Raw genomic sequence first — 14,507 nt, 5'->3', positions numbered from 1 at the left:
TGCAGGTGGTAGAGAGAAGAGAAAAAGCTTACAGCACCTGGTATTCCCAAGTAGTCTCCCATCCAAGTACTAACCAGGCCCAACCCTGCTTGGCTTCCGAGATCAGACGAGGTTGGGCATGTTCAGGGTGGTGTGGCCGTAAGCAAATCTATCTGTGAACAATGTGCATTATATAGGTACTGGAATCATACGGTTCCCCTATGTAACCAGATAATTGCCGAGAAAGGCTGATGCATATTGGGCACATCTTCTTCCCTGTGGTCATTATTCTCTCCAGCGGAAACTGAGACTCTCAGATCACTTCGTGTCTGCCAACAAAGCAGCAGCAGCTGAAGATGACCAACTTCCTCATGTGTCACAGGGTGATCAGACGTTGCAACAAAAGACATGCAGGTGGTAGAGAGAAGAGGAAAAGCTTACAGCACCTGGTATTCCCAAGCAGTCTCCCATCCAAGTACTAACCAGGCCCAACCCTGCTTGGCTTCCGAGATCAGACGAGGTCGGGCATATTCAGGGTGGTGTGGCTGTAAGCAACAATGTCTGTCACAAATGTGCATTATAAAGGTACTGGAATCATACGGTTACTCTATGTAACCAGATAATTGCAGAGAAAGGCTGATATGTAGTGGGCACATCTTCATCCCTGATGTGATTATTACCTGCAGTTGAAACTGAGACTCTCAGATCACTTCATGTCTGCCAACAAAGCAGCAGCAGCTGAAGATGACCAACTTCCTCATGTGTCACAGGGTGATCAGATGTTGCAACAAAAGACATGCATGTGGTAGAGAGAAGAGAAAAAGCTTAAAGCACCTGGTATTCCCAAGCGGTCTCCCATCCAAGTACTAACCAGGCCCAACACTGCTTGGCTTCGGAGATCAGACGAGGTCGGGCATATTCAGGGTGGTGTGGCTGTAAGCAACAATGTCAGTCACAAATGTGCATTATATAGGTACTGGGATCATACGGTTACTCTATGTAACCAGATAATTGCCGAGAAAGGCTGATATGTAGTGGGCACATCTTCATCCCTGATGTGATTATTACCTGCAGTTGAAACTGAGAGTCTCAGATCACTTCGTGTCTGCCTACAAAGCAACAGCAGCTGAAGATGACCAACTTCCTCATGTGTCACAGGGTGATCAGACGTTGCAACAAAAGACATGCAGGTGGTAGAGAGAAGAGAAAAAGCTTACAGCACCTGGTATTCCCAAGTAGTCTCCCATCCAAGTACTAACCAGGCCCAACCCTGCTTGGCTTCCGAGATCAGACGAGGTTGGGCATGTTCAGGGTGGTGTGGCCGTAAGCAAATCTATCTGTGAACAATGTGCATTATATAGGTACTGGAATCATACGGTTCCTCTATGTAACCAGATAATTGCCGAGAAAGGCTGATGCGTATTGGGCACATCTTCTTCCCTGTGGTCATTATTCTCTCCAGCGGAAACTGAGACTCTCAGATCACTTCGTGTCTGCCAACAAAGCAGCAGCAGCTGAAGTTGACCAACTTCCTCATGTGTCACAGGGTGATCAGACGTTGCAACAAAAGACATGCAGGTGGTAGAGAGAAGAGGAAAAGCTTACAGCACCTGGTATTCCCAAGCAGTCTCCCATCCAAGTACTAACCAGGCCCAACCCTGCTTGGCTTCCGAGATCAGACGAGGTCGGGCATATTCAGGGTGGTGTGGCTGTAAGCAACAATGTCTGTCACAAATGTGCATTATATAGGTACTGGAATCATACGGTTACTCTATGTAACCAGATAATTGCCGAGAAAGGCTGATATGTAGTGGGCACATCTTCATCCCTGATGTGATTATTACCTGCAGTTGAAACTGAGAATCTCAGATCACTTCGTGTCTGCCAACAAAGCAGCAGCAGCTGAAGATGACCAACTTCCTCATGTGTCACAGGGTGATCAGATGTTGCAACAAAAGACATGCATGTGGTAGAGAGAAGAGAAAAAGCTTAAAGCACCTGGTATTCCCAAGCGGTCTCCCATCCAAGTACTAACCAGGCCCAACCCTGCTTGGCTTCGGAGATCAGACGAGGTCGGGTATATTCAGGGTGGTGTGGCTGTAAGCAACAATGTCAGTCACAAATGTGCATTATATAGGTACTGGGATCATACGGTTACTCTATGTAACCAGATAATTGCCGAGAAAGGCTGATATGTAGTGGGCACATCTTCATCCCTGATGTGATTATTACCTGCAGTTGAAACTGAGAGTCTCAGATCACTTCGTGTCTGCCTACAAAGCAACAGCAGCTGAAGATGACCAACTTCCTCATGTGTCACAGGGTGATCAGACGTTGCAACAAAAGACATGCAGGTGGTAGAGAGAAGAGAAAAAGCTTACAGCACCTGGTATTCCCAAGTAGTCTCCCATCCAAGTACTAACCAGGCCCAACCCTGCTTGGCTTCCGAGATCAGACGAGGTTGGGCATGTTCAGGGTGGTGTGGCCGTAAGCAAATCTATCTGTGAACAATGTGCATTATATAGGTACTGGAATCATACGGTTCCTCTATGTAACCAGATAATTGCCGAGAAAGGCTGATGCGTATTGGGCACATCTTCTTCCCTGTGGTCATTATTCTCTCCAGCGGAAACTGAGACTCTCAGATCACTTCGTGTCTGCCAACAAAGCAGCAGCAGCTGAAGTTGACCAACTTCCTCATGTGTCACAGGGTGATCAGACGTTGCAACAAAAGACATGCAGGTGGTAGAGAGAAGAGGAAAAGCTTACAGCACCTGGTATTCCCAAGCAGTCTCCCATCCAAGTACTAACCAGGCCCAACCCTGCTTGGCTTCCGAGATCAGACGAGGTCGGGCATATTCAGGGTGGTGTGGCTGTAAGCAACAATGTCTGTCACAAATGTGCATTATATAGGTACTGGAATCATACGGTTACTCTATGTAACCAGATAATTGCCGAGAAAGGCTGATATGTAGTGGGCACATCTTCATCCCTGATGTGATTATTACCTGCAGTTGAAACTGAGAATCTCAGATCACTTCATGTCTGCCAACAAAGCAGCAGCAGCTGAAGATGACCAACTTCCTCATGTGTCACAGGGTGATCACACGTTGCAACAAAAGACATGCATGTGGTAGAGAGAAGAGAAAAAGCTTAAAGCACCTGGTATTCCCAAGTGGTCTCCCATCCAAGTACTAACCAGGCCCAACCCTGCTTGGCTTCCGAGATCAGACGAGGTCAGGCATATTCAGGGTGGTGTGGCTGTAAGCAACAATGTCTGTCACAAATGTGCATTATATAGGTACTGGAATCATACGGTTACTCTATGTAACCAGATAATTGCCGAGAAAGGCTGATATGTAGTGGGCACATCTTCATCCCTGATGTGATTATTACCTGCAGTTGAAACTGAGAATCTCAGATCACTTCATGTCTGCCAACAAAGCAGCAGCAGCTGAAGATGACCAACTTCCTCATGTGTCACAGGGTGATCAGACGTTGCAACAAAAGACATGCATGTGGTAGAGAGAAGAGAAAAAGCTTACAGCACCTGGTATTCCCAAGCGGTCTCCCATCCAAGTACTAACCAGGCCCAACCTTGCTTGGCTTCCGAGATCAGACGAGGTCGGGCATATTCAGGGTGGTGTGGCTGTAAGCAACAATGTCTGTCACAAATGTGCATTATATAGGTACTGGAATCATACGGTTAGTCTATGTAACCAGATAATTGCCGAGAAAGGCTGATATGTAGTGGGCACATCTTCATCCCTGATGTGATTATTACCTGCAGTTGAAACTGAGAGTCTCAGATCACTTCGTGTCTGCCTACAAAGCAGCAGCAGCTGAAGATGACCAACTTCCTCATGTGTCACAGGGTGATCAGACGTTGCAACAAAAGACATGCAGGTGGTAGAGAGAAGAGAAAAAGTTTACAGCACCTTGTATTCCCAAGCAGTCTCCCATCCAACTACTAACCAGGCCCAACCCTGCTTGGCTTCCTAGATCAGATGAGGTCGGGTATGTTCAGGGTGGTGTGGCCGTAAGCAACAATGTCTTTGACAAATGTGCATTATATAGGTACTGGAATCATAGAGTTCCTCGATGTAATCAGATGATTGCCGAGAAAGGCTAACTTGTAGTGGGCACATCTTCATCCCTGATGTGATTATTACCTGCAGTTGAAACTGAGACTCTCAGATCACTTCGTGTCTGCCAACAAAGCAGCAGCAGCTGAAGATGACCAACTTCCTCATGTGTCACAGGGTGATCAGACGTTGCAAAAAAAGACATGCACGTGGTAGAGAGAAGAGAAAAAGCTTACAGCACCTGGTATTCCCAAGCGGTCTCCCATCCAAGTACTAACCAGGCCCAACCCTGCTTGGCCTCCGAGATCAGACGAGGTCGGGCATGTTCAGGGTGGTGTGGCTGTAAGCAACAATGTCTGTGACAAAGGTGCATTATATAGGTACTGGAATAATACAGTTCCTCTATGTAACCAGATAATTGCCGAGAAAGGCTGATATGTAGTGGGCATATCTTCATCCTTGATGTGATTATTACCTGTAGTTGAAACTGAGACTCTCAGATCACTTCGTGTCTGCCAACAAAGCAGCAGCAGCTGGAGATGACCAACTTCCTCATGTGTCACAGGGTGATCAGACGTTGCAACAAAAGACATGCACGTGGTAGAGAGAAGAGAAAAAGCTTACAGCACCTGGTATTCCCAAGCGGTCTCCCATCCAAGTACTAACCAGGCCCAACCCTGCTTGGCCTCCGAGATCAGACGAGGTCGGGCATGTTCAGGGTGGTGTGGCCGTAAGCAACAATGTCTGTGACAAAGGTGCATTATATCGGTACTGGAATCATACAGTTCCTCTATGTAACCAGATAATTGCCGAGAAAGGCTGATATGTAGTGGGCATATCTTCATCCTTGATGTGATTACTACCTGTAGTTGAAACTGAGACTCTCAGATCACTTCGTGTCTGCCAACAAAGCAGCAGCTGCTCAAGATGACCAACTTCCTCATGTGTCACAGGGTGATCAGACGTTGCAACAAAAGACATGCACGTGGTAGAGAGAAGAGAAAAAGCTTACAGCACCTGGTATTCCCAAGCAGTCTCCCATCCAAGTACTAATCAGGCCCAACCCTGCTTGGCTTCCGAGATCAGACGAGGTCAGATATATTCAGGGTGGTGTGGCCGTAAGCAACAATATCTGTGAACAATGTGCATTATATAGGTACTGGAATCATATGGTTACTCTATGTAACCAGATAATTGCAGAGAAAGAATGATATGTAGTGGGCAGATCTTAATCCCTGATGTGATTATTACCTGCAGTTGAAACTGAGACTCTCAGATCACTTCGTGTCTGCCAACAAAGCAGCAGCAGCTGAAGATGACCAACTTCCTCATGTGTCACAGGGTGATCAGACGTTGCAAAAAAAGACATGCATGTGGTAGAGAGAAGAGAAAAAGCTTACAGCACCTGGTATTCCCAAGCGGTCTCCCATCCAAGTACTATCCAGGCCCAACCTTGCTTTGCTTCCGAGATCAGACGAGGTCGGGCATATTCAGGGTGGTGTGGCTGTAAGCAACAATGTCCGTCACAAATGTGCATTATATAGGTACTGGAATCATACGGTTACTCTATGTAACCAGATAATTGCCGAGAAAGGCTGATATGTAGTGGGCACATCTTCATCCTTGATGTGATTACTACCTGTAGTTCAAACTGAGACTCTCAGATAACTTCGTGTCTGCCAACAAAGCAGCAGCAGCTGGAGATGACCAACTTCCTCATGTGTCACAGGGTGATCAGACGTTGCAACAAAAGACATGCACGTGGTAGAGAGAAGAGAAAAAGCTTACAGCACCTGGTATTCCCAAGCGGTCTCCCATCCAAGTACTAACCAGGCCCAAACCTGCTTGGCTTCCGAGATCAGACGAGGTCTGGCATATTCAGGGTGGTGTGGCTGTAAGCAACAATGTCTGTCACAAATGTGCATTATATAGGTACTGGAATCATACGGTTACTCTATGTAACCAGATAATTGCCGAGAAAGGCTGATATGTAGTGGGCACATCTTCATCCCTGATGTGATTATTACCTGCAGTTGAAACTGAGAGTCTCAGATCACTTCGTGTCTGCCAACAAAGCAGCAGCAGCTGAAGATGACCAACTTCCTCATGTGTCACAGGGTGATCAGACGTTGCAACAAAAGACATGCAGGTGGTAGAGAGAAGAGGAAAAGCTTACAGCACCTGGTATTCCCAAGCAGTCTCCCATCCAAGTACTAAGCAGGCCCAACCCTGCTTGGCTTCCGAGATCAGACGAGGTCGGGCATATTCAGGGTGGTGTGGCTGTAAGCAACAATGTCTGTCACAAATGTGCATTATATAGGTACTGGAATCATACGGTTACTCTATGTAACCAGATAATTGCCGAGAAAGGCTGATATGTAGTGGGCACATCTTCATCCCTGATGTGATTATTACCTGCAGTTGAAACTGAGACTCTCAGATCACTTCGTGTCTGCCAACAAAGCAGCAGCAGCTGAAGATGACCAACTTCCTCATGTGTCACAGGGTGATTAGACGTTGCAACAAAAGACATGCAGGTGGTAGAGAGAAGAGAAAAAGCTTACAGCACCTGGTATTCCCAAGCAGTCTCCCATCCAAGTACTAATCAGGCCCAACCCTGCTTGGCTTCCGAGATCAGACGAGGTCGGGTATATTCAGGGTGGTGTGGCCGTAAGCAACAATATCTGTGAACAATGTGCATTATATAGGTACTGGAATCATATGGTTACTCTATGTAACCAGATAATTGCAGAGAAAGAATGATATGTAGTGGGCACATCTTAATCCCTGATGTGATTATTACCTGCAGTTGAAACTGAGACTCTCAGATCACTTCGTGTCTGCCAACAAAGCAGCAGCAGCTGAAGATTACCAACTTCCTCATGTGTCACAGGGTGTTCAGACGTTGCAACAAAAGACATGCAAGTGGTAGAGAGAAGAGAAAAAGCTTACAGCACCTGGTATTCCGAAGCGGTCTCCCATCCAAGTACTAACCAGGCCCAACCCTGCTTGGCTTCCGAGATCAGACGAGGTCGGGCATGTTCAGGGTGGTGTGGCCGTAAGCAACAATGTCTGTGACAAATGTGCATTATATCGGTACTGGAATCATACAGTTCCTCTATGTAACCAGATAATTGCCGAGAAAGGCTAACTTGTAGTGGGCACATCTTCATCCCTGATGTGATTATTACCTGCAGTTGAAACTGAGACTCTCAGATCACTTCGTGTCTGCCAACAAAGCAGCAGCAGCTGGAGATGACCAACTTCCTCATGTGTCACAGGGTGATCAGACGTTGCAACAAAAGACATGCATGTGGTAGAGAGAAGAGAAAAAGCTTAAAGCACCTGGTATTCCCAAGCTGTCTCCCATCCAAGTACTAACCAGGCCCAACCCTGCTTGGCTTCGGAGATCAGACGAGGTCGGGCATATTCAGGGTGGTGTGGCTGTAAGCAACAATGTCTGTCACAAATGTGCATTATATAGGTACTGGAATCATACGGTTACTCTATGTAACCAGATAATTGCCGAGAAAGGCTGATATGTAGTGGGCACATCTTCATCCCTGATGTGATTATTACCTGCAGTTGAAACTGAGAGTCTCAGATCACTTCGTGTCTGCCTACAAAGCAACAGCAGCTGAAGATGACCAACTTCCTCATGTGTCACAGGGTGATCAGACGTTGCAACAAAAGACATGCAGGTGGTAGAGAGAAGAGAAAAAGCTTACAGCACCTGGTATTCCCAAGCGGTCTCCCATCCAAGTACTAACCAGGCCCAACCCTGCTTGGCTTTCGAGATCAGACGAGGTTGGGCATGTTCAGGGTGGTGTGGCCGTAAGCAAATCTATCTGTGAACAATGTGCATTATATAGGTACTGGAATCATACGGTTCCTCTATGTAACCAGATAATTGCCGAGAAAGGCTAACTTGTAGTGGGCATATCTTCATCCCTGTTGTGATTATTCTCTCCAGCGGAAACTGAGACTCTCAGATAACTTCGTGTCTGCCAACAAAGCAGCAGCAGCTGAAGATGACCAACTTACTCATGTGTCACAGGGTGATCAGACGTTGCAACAAAAGACATGCAGGTGGTAGAGAGAAGAGGAAAAGCTTACAGCACCTGGTATTCCCAAGCAGTCTCCCATCCAAGTACTAACCAGGCCCAACCCTGCTTGGCTTCCGAGATCAGACGAGGTCGGGCATATTCAGGGTGGTGTGGCTGTAAGCAACAATGTCTGTGAACAATGTGCATTATATAGGTACTGGAATCATACGGTTACTCTATGTAACCAGATAATTGCAGAGAAAGGCTGATATGTAGTGGGCACATCTTAATCCCTGATGTGATTATTACCTGCAGTTGAAACTGAGACTCTCAGATCACTTCGTGTCTGCCAACAAAGCAGCAGCAGCTGAAGATGACCAACTTACTCATGTGTCACAGGGTGATCAGACGTTGCAACAAAAGACATGCAGGGGGTAGTGAGAAGAGAAAAAGCTTACAGCACCTGGTATTCCCAAGCAGTCTCCCATACAAGTACTAACCAGGCCCAACCCTGCTTGGCTTCCGAGACCAGACGAGGTCGGGTATTTTCAGGGTGGTGTGGCCGTAAGCAACAATGTCTTTGACAAATGTGCATTATATAGGTACTGGAATCATAGAGTTCCTCGATGTAACCAGATAATTGCCGAGAACGGCTAAATTGTAGTGGGCACATCTTCATCCCTGATGTGATTATCATCTTTAGTTGAAACTGAGACTCTCAGATCACTTCGTGTCTGCCAACAAAGCAGCAGCAGCTGAAGATGACCAACTTTGTCATGTGTCACAGGGTCATCAGACGTTGCAACAAAAGACATGCAGGTGCTAGAGAGAAGAGAAAAAGCTTACAGCACCTGGTATTCCCAAACAGTCTCCCATACAAGTACTAACCAGGCCCAACCCTGCTTGGCTTCCGAGATCAGACGAGGTCGTGCATCTTCAGGGTGGTTTGGCCGTAAGCGACAATGTCTGTGACAAATGTGCATTATATAGGTACTGGAATCATACAGTTCCTCTATGTAACCAGATAATTGCCAAGAAAGGCTGATATGTAGTGGGCATATCTTCATCCTTGATGTGATTACTACCTGTAGTTGAAACTGAGACTCTCAGATCACTTCGTGTCTGCCAACAAAGCAGCAGCAGCTGAAGATGACCAACTTCCTCATGTGTCACAGGGTGATCAGACGTTGCAACAAAAGACATGCATGTGGTAGAGAGAAGAGAAAAAGCTTAAAGCACCTGGTATTCCCAAGCGGTCTCCCATCCAAGTACTAACCAGGCCCAACCCTGCTTGGCTTCCGAGATCAGACGAGGTTGGGCATATTCAGGGTGGTGTGGCTGTAAGCAACAATGTCTGTCACAAATGTGCATTATATAGGTACTGGAATCATACGGTTACTCTATGTAACCAGATAATTGCCGAGAAAGGCTGATATGTAGTGGGCACATCTTCATCCCTGATGTGATTATTACCTGCAGTTGAAACTGAGAGTCTCAGATCACTTCGTGTCTGCCTACAAAGCAACAGCAGCCTAAAATGACCAACTTCCTCATGTGTCACAGGGTGATCAGACGTTGAAACAAAAGACATGCAGGTGGTAGAGAGAAGAGAAAAAGCTTACAGCACCTGGTATTCCCAAGTAGTCTCCCATCCAAGTACTAACCAGGCCCAACCCTGCTTGGTTTCCGAGATCAGACGAGGTTGGGCATGTTCAGGGTGGTGTGGCCGTAAGCAAATCTATCTGTGAACAATGTGCATTATATAGGTACTGGAATCATACGGTTACTCTATGTAACCAGATAATTGCCGAGAAAGGCTGATATGTAGTGGGCACATCTTCATCCCTGATGTGATTATTACCTGCAGTTGAAACTGAGAGTCTCAGATCACTTCGTGTCTGCCTACAAAGCAACAGCAGCCTAAAATGACCAACTTCCTCATGTGTCACAGGGTGATCAGACGTTGAAACAAAAGACATGCAGGTGGTAGAGAGAAGAGAAAAAGCTTACAGCACCTGGTATTCCCAAGCAGTCTCCCATCCAAGTACTAACCAGGCCCAACCCTGCTTGGCTTCCGAGATTAGACGAGGTCGGGGATATTCAGGGTGGTGTGGCCGTAAACAACATTGGCTGTCACAAATGTGCATTATATAGTTACTGGAATCATACGGTTACTCTATGTAACCAGATAATTGCCGAGAAAGGCTGATGCGTATTGGGCACATCTTCTTCCCTGTCGTGATTATTCTCTCCAGCGGAAACTGAGACTCTCAGATCACTTCGTGTTTGCCAACAAAGCAGCAGCAGCTGAAGATGACAAACTTACTCATGTGTCACAGGGTGATCAGACGTTGCAACAAAAAACATGCAGGGGGTAGTGAGAAGAGAAAAAGCTTACAGCACCTGGTATTCCCAAGCAGTCTCCCATCAAAGTACTAACCAGGCCCAACCCTGCTTGGCTTCCGAGATCAGTCGAGGTCGGGTATTTTCACGGTGGTGTGGCCGTAAGTAACAATATGTGTGAACAATGTGCATTATATAGGTACTGGAATCATACGGTTACTCTTTGTAACCAGATAATTGCCGAGAAAGGCTGATATGTAGTGGGCACATCTTCATCCCTGATGTGATTATTACCTGCAGTTGAAACTGAGACTCTCAGATCACTTCGTGTCTGCCAACAAAGCAGCAGCAGCTGAAGATGACCAACTTCCTCTTGTGTCACAGGGTGATCAGACGTTGCAACAAAAAAACTGCAGGGGGTAGTGAGAAGAGAAAAAGCTTACAGCACCTGGCATTCCCAAGCAGTCTCCCATCCAAGTACTACCCAGGCCCAACCCTGCTTGGCTTCCGAGATCAGACGAGGTCGGGCATATTCAGGGTGGTGTGGCCGTAAGCAACAATGTCTATCACAAATGTGCATTATATAGGTACTGGAATCATACGGTTACTCTATGTAACCAGATAATTGCCGAGAAAGGCTGATATGTAGTGGGCACATCTTCATCCCTGATGTGATTATTACCTGCAGTTGAAACTGAGACTCTCAGATCACTTCGTGTCTGCCAACAAAGAAGCAGCAGCTGAAGATGACCAACTTCCTCATGTGTCACAGGGTGATCAGACGTTGCAACAAAAGACATGCAGGTGGTAGAGAGAAGAGAAAAAGCTTACAGCACCTGGTATTCGCAAGCGGTCTCCCATCCAAGTACTAACCAGGACCAAACCTGCTTGGCTTCCAAGATCAGACGAGGTCGGCCATATTCAGGGTGGTGTGGCCATAAGCAACAATGTCTGTCACAAATGTGCATTATATAGGTACTGGAATAATACAGTTCCTCTATGTAACCAGATAATTGCCGAGAAAGGCTGATGCGTATTGGGCACATCTTCTTCCCTGTCGTGATTATTCTCTCCAGCGGAAACTGAGACTCTCAGATCACTTCGTGTCTGCCAACATAGCAGCAGCAGCTGAAGATGACCAACTTACTCATGTGTCACAGGGTGATCAGACGTTGCAACAAAAAACATGAAGGGGGTAGTGAGAAGAGAAAACGCTTACAGCACCTGGTATTCCCAAGCGGTCTCCCATCCAAGTACTAACCAGGCCCAACCCTGCTTGGCTTCTGGGATCAGACGAGGTGGGGTATATTCAGGGTGGTGTGGCCGTAAGCAACAATATCAGTGAACAATGTGCATTATATAGGTACTGGAATCATACGGTTACTCTATGTAACCAGATATTTGCAGAGAAAGGCTGATATGTAGTGGGCACATCTTCTTCCCTGATGTGATTATTAACTGCAGTTGAAACTGAGACTCTCAGATCACTTTGTGTCTGCCAACAAAGCAGCAGCAGCTGAAGATGACCAACTTCCTCATGTGTCACAGGGTGATCAGACGTTGCAACAAAAGACATGCATGTGGTAGAGAGAAGAGAAAAAGCTTAAAGCACCTGGTATTCCCAAGTGGTCTCCCATCCAAGTACTAACCAGGCCCAACCCTGCTTGGCTTCGGAGATCAGACGAGGTCGGGCATATTCAGGGTGGTGTGGCTGTAAGCAACAATGTCTGTCACAAATGTGCATTATATAGGTACTGGAATCATACGGTTACTCTATGTAACCAGATAATTGCCGAGAAAGGCTGATATGTAGTGGGCACATCTTCATCCCTGATGTGATTATTACCTGCAGTTGAAACTGAGACTCTCAGATCACTTCATGTCTGCCAACAAAGCAGCAGCAGCTGAAGATGACCAACTTCCTCATGTGTCACAGGGTGATCAGACGTTGCAACAAAAGACATGCATGTGGTAGAGAGAAGAGAAAAAGCTTAAAGCACCTGGTATTCCCAAGTGGTCTCCCATCCAAGTACTAACCAGGCCCAACCCTGCTTGGCTTCCGAGATCAGACGAGGTCGGGCATATTCAGGGTGGTGTGGCTGTAAGCAACAATGTCTGTCACAAATGTGCATTATATAGGTACTGGAATCATACGGTTACTCTATGTAACCAGATAATTGCCGAGAAAGGCTGATATGTAGTGGGCACATCTTCATCCCTGATGTGATTATTACCTGCAGTTGAAACTGAGAGTCTCAGATCACTTCGTGTCTGCCTACAAAGCAACAGCAGCTGAAGATGACCAACTTCCTCATGTGTCACAGGGTGATCAGACGTTGCAACAAAAGACATGCAGGTGGTAGAGAGAAGAGAAAAAGCTTACAGCACCTGGTATTCCCAAGTAGTCTCCCATCCAAGTACTAACCAGGCCCAACCCTGCTTGGCTTTCGAGATCAGACGAGGTTGGGCATGTTCAGGGTGGTGTGGCCGTAAGCAAATCTATCTGTGAACAATGTGCATTATATAGGTACTGGAATCATACGGTTACTCTATGTAACCAGATAATTGCCGAGAAAGGCTAACTTGTAGTGGGCATATCTTCATCCCTGTTGTGATTATTCTCTCCAGCGGAAACTGAGACTCTCAGATAACTTCGTGTCTGCCAACAAAGCAGTAGCAGCTGAAGATGACCAACTTCCTCATGTGTCACAGGGTGATCAGACGTTGCAACAAAAGACATGCAGGTGGTAGAGAGAAGAGGAAAAGCTTACAGCACCTGGTATTCCCAAGCAGTCTCCCATCCAAGTACTAACCAGGCCCAACCCTGCTTGGCTTCCGAGATCAGACGAGGTCGGGCATATTCAGGGTGGTGTGGCTGTAAGCAACAATGTCTGTGAACAATGTGCATTATATAGGTACTGGAATCATACGGTTACTCTATGTAACCAGATAATTGCAGAGAAAGGCTGATATGTAGTGGGCACATCTTAATCCCTGATGTGATTATTACCTGCAGTTGAAACTGAGACTCTCAGATCACTTCGTGTCTGCCAACAAAGCAGCAGCAGCTGAAGATGACCAACTTACTCATGTGTCACAGGGTGATCAGACGTTGCAACAAAAGACATGCAGGGGGTAGTGAGAAGAGAAAAAGCTTACAGCACCTGGTATTCCCAAGCAGTCTCCCATACAAGTACTAACCAGGCCCAACCCTGCTTGGCTTCCGAGACCAGACGAGGTCGGGTATTTTCAGGGTGGTGTGGCCGTAAGCAACAATGTCTTTGACAAATGTGCATTATATAGGTACTGGAATCATAGAGTTCCTCGATGTAACCAGATAATTGCCGAGAACGGCTAAATTGTAGTGGGCACATCTTCATCCCTGATGTGATTATCATCTTTAGTTGAAACTGAGACTCTCAGATCACTTCGTGTCTGCCAACAAAGCAGCAGCAGCTGAAGATGACCAACTTTGTCATGTGTCACAGGGTCATCAGACGTTGCAACAAAAGACATGCAGGTGCTAGAGAGAAGAGAAAAAGCTTACAGCACCTGGTATTCCCAAACAGTCTCCCATCCAAGTACTAACCAGGCCCAACCCTGCTTGGCTTCCGAGATCAGACGAGGTTGTGCATCTTCAGGGTGGTTTGGCCGTAAGCGACAATGTCTGTGACAAATGTGCATTATATAGGTACTGGAATCATACAGTTCCTCTATGTAACCAGATAATTGCCAAGAAAGGCTGATATGTAGTGGGCATATCTTCATCCTTGATGTGATTACTACCTGTAGTTGAAACTGAGACTCTCAGATCACTTCGTGTCTGCCAACAAAGCAGCAGCAGCTGAAGATGACCAACTTCCTCATGTGTCACAGGGTGATCAGACGTTGCAACAAAAGACATGCATGTGGTAGAGAGAAGAGAAAAAGCTTAAAGCACCTGGTATTCCCAAGCGGTCTCCCATCCAAGTACTAACCAGGCCCAACCCTGCTTGGCTTCCGAGATCAGACGAGGTTGGGCATATTCAGGGTGGTGTGGCTGTAAGCAACAATG

The 14,507-nt window shown here is 46.5% G+C and overlaps 1 protein-coding gene, 23 non-coding genes and 15 pseudogenes across 24 annotated transcripts in view; 1 reads left to right on the top strand and 38 right to left on the bottom strand.

Moving 5' to 3' along the window:
• LOC140294513 (protein NLRC3-like) overlaps positions 1–14,507 on the top strand; it is a 1,060,349-nt gene that overhangs the window by 477,600 nt on the left and 568,242 nt on the right. The gene's annotated exons all lie outside the window — the stretch shown is intronic.
• On the bottom strand, positions 26–144 carry LOC140298540 (5S ribosomal RNA). The gene has a single exon (XR_011914177.1). It is a non-coding gene; the product is annotated as a 5S ribosomal RNA (ribosomal RNA).
• On the bottom strand, positions 414–532 carry LOC140275480 (5S ribosomal RNA). Its single transcript, XR_011908408.1, has one exon. It is a non-coding gene; the product is annotated as a 5S ribosomal RNA (ribosomal RNA).
• On the bottom strand, positions 802–920 carry LOC140269803 (5S ribosomal RNA; annotated as a pseudogene).
• Positions 1,190–1,308, bottom strand: LOC140298538 (5S ribosomal RNA). Its single transcript, XR_011914175.1, has one exon. It is a non-coding gene; the product is annotated as a 5S ribosomal RNA (ribosomal RNA).
• LOC140275414 (5S ribosomal RNA) lies at positions 1,578–1,696 on the bottom strand. The gene has a single exon (XR_011908402.1). It is a non-coding gene; the product is annotated as a 5S ribosomal RNA (ribosomal RNA).
• On the bottom strand, positions 1,966–2,084 carry LOC140299235 (5S ribosomal RNA; annotated as a pseudogene).
• LOC140298537 (5S ribosomal RNA) lies at positions 2,354–2,472 on the bottom strand. Its single transcript, XR_011914174.1, has one exon. It is a non-coding gene; the product is annotated as a 5S ribosomal RNA (ribosomal RNA).
• LOC140275353 (5S ribosomal RNA) lies at positions 2,742–2,860 on the bottom strand. The gene has a single exon (XR_011908398.1). It is a non-coding gene; the product is annotated as a 5S ribosomal RNA (ribosomal RNA).
• On the bottom strand, positions 3,130–3,248 carry LOC140298406 (5S ribosomal RNA). The gene has a single exon (XR_011914056.1). It is a non-coding gene; the product is annotated as a 5S ribosomal RNA (ribosomal RNA).
• Positions 3,518–3,636, bottom strand: LOC140288968 (5S ribosomal RNA). Its single transcript, XR_011912210.1, has one exon. It is a non-coding gene; the product is annotated as a 5S ribosomal RNA (ribosomal RNA).
• On the bottom strand, positions 3,906–4,024 carry LOC140289325 (5S ribosomal RNA; annotated as a pseudogene).
• LOC140290061 (5S ribosomal RNA) lies at positions 4,294–4,412 on the bottom strand. The gene has a single exon (XR_011912316.1). It is a non-coding gene; the product is annotated as a 5S ribosomal RNA (ribosomal RNA).
• Positions 4,682–4,800, bottom strand: LOC140288349 (5S ribosomal RNA). Its single transcript, XR_011912152.1, has one exon. It is a non-coding gene; the product is annotated as a 5S ribosomal RNA (ribosomal RNA).
• LOC140298420 (5S ribosomal RNA) lies at positions 5,070–5,188 on the bottom strand. Its single transcript, XR_011914069.1, has one exon. It is a non-coding gene; the product is annotated as a 5S ribosomal RNA (ribosomal RNA).
• On the bottom strand, positions 5,458–5,576 carry LOC140291106 (5S ribosomal RNA). The gene has a single exon (XR_011912421.1). It is a non-coding gene; the product is annotated as a 5S ribosomal RNA (ribosomal RNA).
• Positions 5,846–5,964, bottom strand: LOC140299233 (5S ribosomal RNA; annotated as a pseudogene).
• LOC140298102 (5S ribosomal RNA) lies at positions 6,234–6,352 on the bottom strand. Its single transcript, XR_011913780.1, has one exon. It is a non-coding gene; the product is annotated as a 5S ribosomal RNA (ribosomal RNA).
• On the bottom strand, positions 6,622–6,740 carry LOC140301020 (5S ribosomal RNA). The gene has a single exon (XR_011914890.1). It is a non-coding gene; the product is annotated as a 5S ribosomal RNA (ribosomal RNA).
• On the bottom strand, positions 7,010–7,128 carry LOC140277140 (5S ribosomal RNA). Its single transcript, XR_011909071.1, has one exon. It is a non-coding gene; the product is annotated as a 5S ribosomal RNA (ribosomal RNA).
• On the bottom strand, positions 7,398–7,516 carry LOC140285343 (5S ribosomal RNA; annotated as a pseudogene).
• On the bottom strand, positions 7,786–7,904 carry LOC140298717 (5S ribosomal RNA). Its single transcript, XR_011914338.1, has one exon. It is a non-coding gene; the product is annotated as a 5S ribosomal RNA (ribosomal RNA).
• Positions 8,174–8,292, bottom strand: LOC140275285 (5S ribosomal RNA). Its single transcript, XR_011908394.1, has one exon. It is a non-coding gene; the product is annotated as a 5S ribosomal RNA (ribosomal RNA).
• LOC140299426 (5S ribosomal RNA) lies at positions 8,562–8,680 on the bottom strand. The gene has a single exon (XR_011914732.1). It is a non-coding gene; the product is annotated as a 5S ribosomal RNA (ribosomal RNA).
• Positions 8,950–9,068, bottom strand: LOC140305073 (5S ribosomal RNA; annotated as a pseudogene).
• On the bottom strand, positions 9,338–9,456 carry LOC140300337 (5S ribosomal RNA; annotated as a pseudogene).
• LOC140298398 (5S ribosomal RNA) lies at positions 9,726–9,844 on the bottom strand. Its single transcript, XR_011914049.1, has one exon. It is a non-coding gene; the product is annotated as a 5S ribosomal RNA (ribosomal RNA).
• Positions 10,114–10,232, bottom strand: LOC140300239 (5S ribosomal RNA; annotated as a pseudogene).
• LOC140298700 (5S ribosomal RNA) lies at positions 10,502–10,620 on the bottom strand (annotated as a pseudogene).
• Positions 10,890–11,008, bottom strand: LOC140285878 (5S ribosomal RNA). The gene has a single exon (XR_011910824.1). It is a non-coding gene; the product is annotated as a 5S ribosomal RNA (ribosomal RNA).
• Positions 11,278–11,396, bottom strand: LOC140291290 (5S ribosomal RNA; annotated as a pseudogene).
• Positions 11,666–11,784, bottom strand: LOC140278170 (5S ribosomal RNA; annotated as a pseudogene).
• LOC140300120 (5S ribosomal RNA) lies at positions 12,054–12,172 on the bottom strand (annotated as a pseudogene).
• LOC140294922 (5S ribosomal RNA) lies at positions 12,442–12,560 on the bottom strand. Its single transcript, XR_011912821.1, has one exon. It is a non-coding gene; the product is annotated as a 5S ribosomal RNA (ribosomal RNA).
• LOC140300791 (5S ribosomal RNA) lies at positions 12,830–12,948 on the bottom strand (annotated as a pseudogene).
• On the bottom strand, positions 13,218–13,336 carry LOC140275218 (5S ribosomal RNA). Its single transcript, XR_011908393.1, has one exon. It is a non-coding gene; the product is annotated as a 5S ribosomal RNA (ribosomal RNA).
• Positions 13,606–13,724, bottom strand: LOC140299413 (5S ribosomal RNA). Its single transcript, XR_011914729.1, has one exon. It is a non-coding gene; the product is annotated as a 5S ribosomal RNA (ribosomal RNA).
• LOC140269413 (5S ribosomal RNA) lies at positions 13,994–14,112 on the bottom strand (annotated as a pseudogene).
• Positions 14,382–14,500, bottom strand: LOC140300336 (5S ribosomal RNA; annotated as a pseudogene).

This window comes from Leuresthes tenuis, unplaced genomic scaffold, assembly GCF_036924035.1.
Source record: "Leuresthes tenuis unplaced genomic scaffold, fLeuTen1.0.hap1 SCAF_1, whole genome shotgun sequence".
In the NCBI taxonomy this organism is placed as follows: Eukaryota; Metazoa; Chordata; class Actinopteri; order Atheriniformes; family Atherinopsidae; genus Leuresthes; species Leuresthes tenuis.
This window is presented reverse-complemented; position numbering and strand designations above follow the sequence as displayed.